This window comes from Suncus etruscus, chromosome 11, assembly GCF_024139225.1.
Source record: "Suncus etruscus isolate mSunEtr1 chromosome 11, mSunEtr1.pri.cur, whole genome shotgun sequence".
Classification (NCBI taxonomy): domain Eukaryota; kingdom Metazoa; phylum Chordata; class Mammalia; order Eulipotyphla; family Soricidae; genus Suncus; species Suncus etruscus.
This window is the reverse complement of record NC_064858.1, coordinates 41,690,431-41,702,117: the sequence shown is the minus strand read 5'-3', so window position 1 is coordinate 41,702,117 and position 11,687 is coordinate 41,690,431.

Below are 11,687 nucleotides of genomic sequence, written 5' to 3'. Positions count from 1 at the left end.
TCTATGTTGGTTTAGGTTATTAAAATTTCTAAATTGAGTAATCATAAGCAAATATTTTTCTTTCTGGTCTGGACCCTAGTTCTCTCATTTGTTAAAGAGAGATAAAAATAAAAGTAAAAACATTAGATAACATTAGAGTAAGAACAGGAATTCAAAGCAATGTTTTAAGAATTAAATGAATATGTGTTTCTTACCTGTAACAGTCTCAATACTATGTAACAATACTGTATTCAAAAATGTTAAGATAAAAATTGTTAAGTAAACAAATTAAGGCATATATCTTAAATGAGCATCTTTATTACGTGAGTCTAAGAATGATAACTTATATGTTTTTCACTATGAAAAGAATCACAGAATATCATGATTTTATGAGCCTTTATTTAATACTATATGAGCAAATATGATGTGCCTGATTGTGCTCATCACTGCACAAGTATTAAATGCCTTTGCTCATTAATAGTTTATACTTTCTACTTTCTTTCCTTATAAAATGATCAATCACATCCATTTTGCCCATATCTATATTACAGACTGTCCCCCTGAACACAAACTGCACTCAGATATTCCATCTTTCCTTGGTAGAAGCAGTTCCTATAGCTGAGCTACTAAAAGAATCATATTTTAGCTTCACTCTTGAAAACAGCAGTGGTACTTTCTGAGGAAAGATCATTTCTAGGCTCTGATATTTTCCTAGCCTGTTACCTTCCAAAAATGAAGTGTCATACATAGAGAACTTGTTAGATTTACATCCTGATGATATGTGGGGCTTAGAAAGTCAGAAGTAAAGAGCAGCTAGGACTGTCTCCAGCCCCAACCCCTCTTCCTGACAAGTCTGCCATTGATGAGAGTCCTTCCTGCCTCCATTTTCCATGCCTGAGTCTCAGCACACTTGTCTGTCCTGTGTCCTGATTGATTTTTCCCAAGTCGAAGATTTATCTTTGATGTCCAACAAGCAATTTGGCTGCCTATAATGGCTAAAGCTACCCAGAGGAGGAAAAATGAAAGTTCCCACCAAATAATGAGGCCAGACTATTGGGTGTCTCATATCCTGGATCCAAATGCAGACACCAAAAAAGAGATCAAAAAGAATTCCAACAATGGTGGTACTGTTCGAAGACATGACAGTAGACTGTGGGGACTTAGAGTCAATGTCTATTCAGATGTATGAGATCTGGTATTTCAAAGAATCGGTCTCATAATGTATTGTCATGCCTGATACTTCCAATATGACTGACATTGTGAAGAGTCTAGATAATTACCATAACAACATTTCCATTAGTTTTCTATCACACTTTTACTTCTTTTCATATATCTGGTTCAATAAATTGTCAAAAAAAAGTCTAATGTACTCAGGGATGAAGAGATAATACACTGGGCAAGGTGCTTGCCTTGCATTCAGCCAACCAAGGCTGTCTCTAGAATCCCATATTATCCTCCAATCCTTACCAGGACTGATTCTTGAGTGCAGATTTAGAAGTAACTCCTGATCATTACTGGGTATGGCCTCAAAACAAATATAAAAATATTCTAATGAACCTTATTCTACTTGAAGGAGAAACACTGCTATGGCCAGAAAATTTGATGAGCTAAATCAATGGCAACGTCAGTTTAATTCTACCTTCTAACTACTATCATATCTATCCAATCCATCTCTATTTCAACATCCCTAACTCAAGCTCACTATCCACCTTTGCTGTACTCCTGCAATTCTTTATTGTTATCTTTGTGTTTAGTCTCATTTTCAACAGAACATTTTATTTGATCTTATTTTTAGTGAAACAAGATGGTTTTTACTTAGAATAATAGAATAATCTGGGGGCCGGCGAGGTGGCGCTAGAGATAAGGTGTCTGCCTTGCAAGCGCTAGCCATGGAAGGACTGCGGTTTGATCCTCCGGCGTCCCATATGGTCCCCCAAGCCAGGGGCAATTACTGAGCACTTAGCCAGGAGTAACCCCTGAGCATCAAATGGGTGTGGCCCAAAAAACCAAAAAAAAAAAATAAAGAATAATATGACAGAAAAGAAAAGGAAAAAGCTTTAGATAGTAGAAACACGGGTACCATGTGTTCTAGAGATCAAGCTTCTCCAGAGAAAGCAAAAAGACACAAAGAGTAGCAATCAAGATAAATGTTTAAGGAAGAAAATGGGCTTAAGGAGAAAGCTAGGCAAGAGGACATTTGAAAAACATTATAATTATATACTGCTATTTATTTTTTGATTAATATTTCCTATGCCACTAAAGAAAATGAGTATATTGATAATATTGACATGTCATTTACTTATTCTGAGTGAGACAATTGTAATGGAAGTATTGTATATAATAAAGCATTCTTGTTCTATATAAAAAGACGATGAGAAGAAAGAAAAAGAGGTGGAGGGTCTAACTCCTGACTAAAGATCTAGGGTCAGAGTAAATAAAAGCTTTTGAGGAGATGAATTTCAGAGAAAGATGTGATCAAAGGAGGGACTAGGGACTGCATTTTGTGGGAGAGAGTTTCTGAGTGTTCTCTGATGTGACTCCTTTTATATCCTCAGACAAAAACCTTTCAGTATCTTTGTAAATATAGACATGGCTACATTGTTCAAATGTAAAGAAAACCTGTATTTATTTCTTACTCATTTGTTGGTGTAGGAGACTGTTATTTGAGGAAAAATATATAAAAAAAACACTCAGTTATACTAAAGAATGACATGAAGCAATAAAAACAGAACAGCAAAACAAGGTGGAACATAAGAGTTAATCACAGAAGCTAGACTGTGAATTCAGTCACCCTGGCTTGGATGAATTATTCTATGGTTGTTGTTCTACATCTTTCCCCTCAAGTGATTGTACTCGAGGTTTGAATCACCATTGTAATTCCAACAGTCCCTGTCCTTGTTCACTGGAGATTTCACCCTTCTTTTTCACCAAAAATACATAGATGATCTCTCTACCTGGCTTCTACCTTACTTTGAATATGTGTGTTTTCATTGCACCATCATACCATTATATAACTGCACATTTGCATACCAGTTTCTTTGATGTGACCACAAGCTACTTAGACTTGGATGTAGCTCTATCTCCATGAATTATTTCTGGGACTGAACAAAGGATCAAGCATGGAGTTTGACATTTGATAACTATATTTATTTCTGTGATTTGTAATTTTTCTACAGAGAGAATCTAACTCTCTTTCTCATCTTCAAACAAACTAAACCAGCTGCTGATGAGAAATAAACATTCTCAATGGTTTTCTAAAATCTCTATTGATATTTGTAATTGTTGTCTTCTAAGACCCTGCTAATTTGTTAGTCCTTGATAAAACAAGACTTCCAGTACCCAGGTTCTTAATATCAGTCTTTTAAACATTTATGGTGTTTGGTGATTTTACCTGCTAGGGTAATAGAAAATTAGCAGAATTTATTCTAAAGTGAGTGTCTGAAAAGTACTTGTGCATTGGGCTTGTCAGTTTGGAACGTTGTTTTTTTTTCTTAGAAACCTTGTACCATATAATAATAATAATAAAAAAAAACTCAAGCAAGTTGATTGGAGAAGCCCATGAATAGAATTGAAATCCTGAATGATTCTGAGTACCTAGTACCACCAACTAGTAGTCATGTAAATGAGGTTTTTCATAACTCAGAGCTTCTTAGTACTAGTACTGTCACAAAGAAAAGTGCCATCTGGCTCATTTGCATAATTGTGAAATGCAGCAAATGATTTTAAGACACTTAATTTTTGTGAGTTTTCTATGTATCAACAGAAGCCAAAACATCTTTCTAGTCACTTCTCATGGTTTAAATTTTATCCTCCTCATCAGTCTAGGCATTTGTATATGAATTTGTACTTTCCAGTTTCACTTTTAAACGGATCTAAAAACTCAATTCATATTTAGTTAGGTAGATATCAAGAATGGATTTCCAGTAAGGCAAACACCAAGAGGGTGTTTAACATATACAATTTCCTTGATCATCTAAGGAAAGGAAGTAATCAGAGGTGGACAGAAGGAAAAAGCTATAATACTGGTCCGATGATGGGTAAGGTTGCCCCTTCTGCAGGGGGTGACAACTTCTCACAATAAAATTTTAATTGTATTTAGTTGGTTCACAATGGTGAGATCTATGCCATATAGAGTAAATCTTTGGACAAGAACTATACTGGGAAGAAGATGATCTGGAATAAACCGCTCTGTCAGTGGCAGCAGTCATCAGCTCCAGGCTCTGTGCCAATAGCGATTTAAATCATAGCTATGAAAACCAATTTTTTAGTTGAAAGGAACTCAGAAAAATGCAGTATAGTGTTCACTATAGTATGCAAGACTAATATTAATATTACTGAAAGGTGGTGGAATAGAAGAGTCAAGCGGATACATATAAAAAATGAGAATAGGTATACAAACCATTTGCTTTCTCAAGGATATATAGTTCGCTAGTGAGAAATTAAAGAAAATTGCACAGCAAAAATCAATTCTGCTCTAGTTATCTCTCATAGACTGATGACTCATTCTAATGCAGATTGTGTCATGTGAAAGGCCTTTTAACAACTTTTCCAAAGCAGGATTCTAAATTTTTTTTTTGCTTTCTAGCTATTTTTCATTGATTCTAAGCTCATGATCTTCATAATTGCTCATGACTTAAACCAGTCCATGTCTCTCTTAGATTTTACATGTGGAACCTTGATTTTAAAATGTTTAATCTGGGAGCTAGAGAGATAGCACAGTGGTAGGGCTTTAGCCTTGCATGCGGCTGACCCAGGACGAACCCGGGTTCAATCCCCAGCATCACATATGCTTCCGTGAGCCTGCCAGGAGTGAGGAGTAACCCCTAAGAGATGCCAGTGTGTCCTAACTCCCCCACCCCAAAAACCTTAATCTGTATGGATCCTCTCACTCATATGTGAATATTTTTTTCTACTCATGGGTTCTACCTGTAGGAATTCAACCAATCCTGGGTATCTATTTGTTGAACAGATGCTGATACCAAGTATAAGTAGAGCATACAAGTTTTATATAGTCTGAGTCTCTAATCTCTGGGTTGTTCAAAAGTCAGCTGTAATTGTAAAATATCTCAATCTATGAGAAAAAGTGAAATCTCTTTTGCCAAAGGTCAAACACAATTATTACACATTTTTGGAATCTAGTTTATAACTTGAAAATGTTTAGTTCAAAACCATTTCAAATCTCTACATTGAAAGTGCCAGTACATTTCAAGCAACCCTGTGGGGAAGAAGTGTAGATTCAGTGACTGAAGTAGAAGTAATTCTCAAAGAAAAAAGAACTATTCAGAAAGTGGCTATATTTCCACTTTCCTTGCTTTTCTCCTCTAGCTTAATTTATATCAACTTGTTTTCATGTACTTTGAAAAAAGGGGAATGTTGTAGAAAGAACAGGTTCAAGATTTACATTCCAAATCTGCCTGATTATAATGAATGGAACAACTACATATATTTTAATTAGTCAAGGTCTTCCAGAAAAGTTTACCAATAAGAGCTATCTATATCTTGGTCTCTATATCTTTATCTCTATCTCTGTACCTAGATTTGCATCTATACCTATATATCTATATCCACAAGCTATGATATCTAATATAGTATATTGTAATGACATAATGTCATATAGATATACTATGAGGAATTAGCTCTTATAGAACTTGAGAACCCTCCAGTCTGCAAGCCTGAGACATGGGAAAGCTGATGGTATAATTCAGTCCAAATTCTAAGGTCTGAGAACCAAGAGAGATACCGTATTTTCTGGCGTATAAGACAAGAAACAAAAAAAGTCAACCGAAAATCTGGCGTCGTTTTATACGCTGAGTATATCCCGAAAAATGTTTCAATATGCCGCTAAACAAAAATTGTATGAATATTGCCACAAAACGAATTTTCCAACTCGATCCTGCACCAATCACTGCAAGGCTGCTCGGACCGCCTCTCTAACTCAGCCAATCCAAGCAGGCTTCTTATGCATGCAAATTAGACAATGTTCTGGACCCAAATCTACACTGTAAAAAGCCTGCTCAGATTGGCCAGAGTCAGAGAGGAAGTCTATTACAGTATAACCTTTGAACCTTTGCTTGTTGTGATTGGCTCACTATGGTACATACAGTTGCAGCACAGGAACGTTCTGTCTGATACAGCGAATATAGGCCTAAACCTATGTTTTAACTGCAAAATTAGGGGGTCGTCTTATACGCCGGCAGATACGGTAGTTTAAATTCTCAATCCAAGGAGAATTTACTATTAATGTTCCAGCTCAAGCCATCAGGCTCAGTGAAGTGGCATTATTCAAAAGGCAAAAAGGATTGCTTTTTGCTCTAAACAGGCCTCTAGGAGAAGGGATAATTTCCATTCATTTTGTGGAGGGAAATCTAGTGAGTTCATTGATTTAAGTTCTAATCCCATCCAGAATCACCTATATAGACATTTCCAGATATACTTTTAGGCAAATATTTGGGGTCTTAAAATTTGAATGAGAAAACACATGAAAGCAACTAATTCCAGCTTTTATCTGAACTGATTTTGTGTCAAATTGTGTGTGTGTACAGATGTGCACGCAGCTACACTCTGTAAAACATATGTTTTCCTTATATTCTATTTTACATATATACTTTACTCAAAATCACTTAATGAACATATATGACCCAAGGTATGCATGAATATTAATAAAAAAAATGTGATCCCTACTCAAAGTTTGTCATACAAGTTACGGAACATCTAATTCCTTAAAAACAGTAATAAAATACATGGTAAAATAAATGAGGACTGATATGAAAATGAAATTTTACTAAGATGTATAATTACATAGAATATACATCTTATTATTTAAATGTTTTCTGCTTCAATTAAGAATTAACTATTAGTTTTAAAATTAGTGTCAAAGTAATAGGTAAGCTATTGGGTGACAGAATATAGTTATAAACCTACCATCCTGAAACAAAGATTCTGATTTACTAGTTTGTTTTTTGCTATTTACCCAAATAAAATAAAGTAACATTTCATTTTCAGATGCCCAAGGTTGCCAAGGCTACAAGGCTGCAGATCCCAAAGGCTGCCAGAGCCCAGTGCTGTAAGACTCACAGGGGTCCATGGGGCCATGCTACATGGTGAGCAGTTTCTTGCCCACTCAGGGATGCCAACTTGTTGCAACCACCTGTTCAGGACAGAGAGAGAGAAGAGAAGAAACTAAGTATACTTCTTATTCCTCCTGGTGTCTGAGACCTGCCACCACTACCCAGGGATGTGTGTGTGTGTGTGTGTGTGTGTGTGAGAGAGAGAGAGAGAGAGAGAGAGAGAGAGAGAGAGAGAGAGAGAGAGAGAGGACTGCTAGAGGTGTGGGAGGGGCAATTTCAAAGAAGAAAGTAAAGTGAATAGATGCAAAGCAGGCAGCATCTTTGATGCTTTATTTCTGGGCCCCTGCAAGTCAGTAGGCACTGTTCTGGTCACTATTCTACCCCCGCCCAGCCAATAGTCCAAGTTTTTTCTTTTAAACTAGCATACAAGGGCATGTGCTCAGGAGCGTGTCCAGGGGTGTGTCCAAGTTCAATAGTCTTTACAGTGGGGTTATCCAAGGAGAGTTTCTAAGTCGAATTGCCAAGTGGGGTATGTCCAAATCCAATTGCCATACTTATGATTCAGATGAAAGGCTTAAAAAATCTGATTCCCTACATGCATAAGGTAGTGCTCATCATCTATAAATATTTAATAAGAACCAAGCTCTATCCAACTTGTTAAATATTCTTTTGTTTGTATCATGAAATCTTAGATAGGTAAAAGGATATAAGCCATTCGATTCCCTGCCCTTGAATCCTGAATCTTTTCAACACCCAGTCACTTTCTTTTTTGAAAGGTTTCTGTTTCTTTCAGTGATAAGAACTTGAGCACAAGATGTAACTGAAGCAAGTAAAATATGAATGTCTGTATCTTGCCAGCCTGAGCTCTTGCTCTGTGCTGGTTACTGTGCAGAGCATGACCTCATCTGGTCAATCTTTCTCAAACCTTGAGTGAGAAAGTACATGGAAAGGACAAGAGGCTTGGTGTTTTCAGGGGCTTCATGGAGAGGCAAGGAAAGAACCAGACAGAATGCAGAGGAGAGGTAAAACATGCAGACAGCAATTTTTTGAAATTCAACTGTGATGAAAAGTAAAACCAGTAATTCCATCCTTGGGATTGAAAACTCTTAAACTTGTTCATGGGGACAAGATGCTGAGTGATTGTGATGTGAATCAAGATGGTGAAGAACTGTGTAGGAAAGTCAAGGGAGGTATCACTCTAGTGATTTGTTATTTTGGCTAGATAAAAAAAGAGAGAGAAATAGGTTTGGGGAATATATTCAAGTCTCGTGACTTCTTTAGAATTTCTCTGTTCATAGGCTCAAAAATCCTGGGAAGATACTGGAACAGAAGTGGTGTCACTTCTTTCTCTCTCCTCCTCCCTTATTCCCAACAGTAGCTAATTATTTGCTGGAGCAAGTTCATCCCTGGCAGGCTGGGCCTTAGGCCCTCCAGGAAGAGCTCAGGTAAAATGATAAAGACACTGTGAGGTAATTTCTACCTTCTACTTGGATACCCCTACTCAGTGCTTGGAAGATTTCTGCCTGCTAGAATGCACAGTGAGTTTTATGTTTTCTGGGATTTTTAATATTCATGATAGAGGCTTGATTTCCAGGTAGTACCTGTAAATATGGGTTGTTGGACTCTGCAGGATCTTTCTGACAACAGAATCCATGCTTGTTCCACAGTCTATTATATATTAAAGCTTTCTTTCTTCAGAGCCCCCAAAGTCTTTCTAATTGAAAAGCCAGGAAATAGCTCATTGTTTCATAAAAGCGGAAGCTCTAATACTTACTTACAGTAAGTCTTCCATTCTGGTTAGCAGTACTGATTTATAAAGCCTGCTGGGGGCTTCCCTCAAAGGGAAAGAAAAAAAAAAGACAACCCACAGTATGGTCTAGCAGCACTCTTACCACAGCCCCTTGCTGATACCAGAGGCATTTTAATAAAATCCAGCATGAAAATGCAGGTTTTGTTACACCGACTCCAACTGATAATTAGCTGCAAAAGTTTGACAAGCCCTGAAAAAAATGATCGGTATGACTACATGTGGTTTGGAATCTAGATTACAAATTCTGGGGGTGAGGAGGGGTGGAGAAATCAGTTCTTTCAAGTAAAATGAGAACCTTTGCTGGGGAACACAAGGCCACCTCTGGGGCCCTGGTGAGCACCACTTGGAGCAGCTGGAACCACTTAGATGAGTCTGGTCTTCCCACAAAGAGAAGAATGACTTCTCCCTTGATAGTTCATAAAGAGGTCCCACAGAGGCCCACCAAGAAATTGCACCATTGCCTAAATAATATCTTCTCCTTCTAAGACTTTGCTTGTATTCCTCAGGGTTGTTAGCATTCAAAGATGTGTTATTGTTGTTATATTCTTTTTTTTTTATCACAATTGATGGCCAAAACTAAGACAAGTGTACCTTTTGAGAGGAATGGGCCCTTGTTGGCCGTATCCAGCAGTGTTATGAGCTTACTCTTGGCTCTCTATGCTTAGACATCACTCCTAGCCATGTTTAGGGGACCATACATGGTGCCTCAGATCAAACCTGGAGGGCTTGTCAAACTTTTGCAGCTAATTATCAGTTGGAGTTGGTGTAACAAAACCTGCAAGGATGTATTATTTCTCTGTTCCTTAGAAAGATGCTTTTCCCTAAGGCTCAAGGAGTTTACAGAATCATTTCTAAAGTCACATAACACATTTGGATTGGAGAAAGAAGATGCCAAGTCTTGACATTTGCCCCCTGATAGGTATTGTTAAAAATTAAAATTGATGGTGTCAGAGAGATAGCACAGTTGTAGGGCATTTGTCTTGCATGTGGCCAGTCCAGGATAGATGGGATGGGGTTCAAATCCCGGCATCCCATATCGTTCCCTGAGCCTGCCAGGAGCGACTTCTGAGTGCAGAGCCAGGAGTAACCCTTGAGCAATGCGATGTGACTCAAAAACCAAAAAAACAAATCAAAAAAATTTATAAAACAAATGACTTAGGAATGGCTTAGACACTTATGACTGCAGATTTTTCTGGTGACAGCAGGTTTCATCTGAATCTCCAACTTTATCTATGTTGTCCTGTGTCTTTACCGCTCCAAACATCCAAGCTTCACCAAATTGACCCTTTCCCTTTAGCTTTATAGGATCCTGCTCATACAATAAAATGTGTAGAGTATAATTTCTGGGGCTTTGTAGAATTACCAGTTTTCCACAGGTTCTTCCAGGCTGCAGTTACCTGGCATAATCTACAAGGTTGCCAGGCTTCTGTAGGACATGGCAATAAGCTGTAAGTCTGCCTGCTGCTCTGCTGCTGCTCAGCTACAGGGGCACAAGGTTACCAGGGCCTAGTGCTGCAAGGCTCTCAGGGGCTGCCCATGGAGTCCAGCAGCCAGGTGAGACCAAGAACCCACCCAGGGATACCAATTTGTAGTGACTAGCCACCTGGTACTTAGAGAAAGAGAGAGAGAACAGAGAGAGGAAGAGGAGGGAAAAGAGAGAGAGGCTGTAGAGAGAGGGATAGAAAGTAAGCTTTCATTCCACCTGGAGTCTGCTGTCCTGGGAATTTTTTTATTCCACTGCTGCCCTGGGAATTTTCTGAGAGACCAGTTGCACTAGCATACTTGGGGGTAGAGAAGGGAGATATGGGATGCATACTGGGAACAGGGGCAGAGGGACGACAGCACTGGTGGTGGGAATGCTCCTCATTCATTGTCACTATGTACCATAAATGATGCAGTGAAAGATTTGTAATGTACTTTGGTCACAATAAAAATTAAAAAAAATTAAAAAAAACCAACTGCCATTACAACAACATATTTCTCCCCCGCTTTTTTTTAATAACATGTAAATTTATCTTCAGTGGTTGTTGGATTTTATTCAGGTGATGTCTGCAAAAGTCATAGTGGTCGTCAGTTGCATTTCTCTAATAGTTCAAAAATGAAACGATGTTTAATGAACAAACAATAGCTTTGTAACTTTTAATCAAACCTATTCCTAGCTTTAGAAAGTGAAAAACTCCAATCCTTTTGGATAAAGGGATAACATAATTCTTTTTAGCTGCTTCCTATTGATAGAGGACAGTTGTGGGGTTATCAGAGTTTTTCACTTTCTATTTCTATCTACCTAAGGGATAAATATTCTCTATTCAAAATTTTTCTTTGTCTTTTTTCTGACTACATCTCTATTCCTCATTTTCTTATCTTTGTCATTTCCTCTGTCTAAATCTTTTTTATATATAATAAATCTCTTTTGCTCATTTTTCTCTTTTGTTCATTTTTTTCTTACTGAATCTCTTTTTTCTCTATATAATAATTTTTTCTCTTAATTTTTTTCTTTTTTCAATTTATCTCTTTTATCATTTCTCTCTCCATTTATTCAATCTCTCTCTTTTCAACATTCATCTGTTTAATTTACATTTTTCTTTTTTTCCTTTCTTTGAAATCTTTAGAATCCAGGGTTCACTTGACCTGTAACAGCAGCCTAGCAGAACGCACAGAAAATTGCAGTAATTCTACAGGGCTACTTATGCTCAAAAGAGAAAAAATGAGCAAAAGAGATTTATTATATATAAAAAAGATTTAGACAGAGGAAATGACAAAGATAAGAAAATGAGGAATAGAGATGTAGTCAGAAAAAAGACAAAGAAAAATTTTGAATAGAGAATATTTAT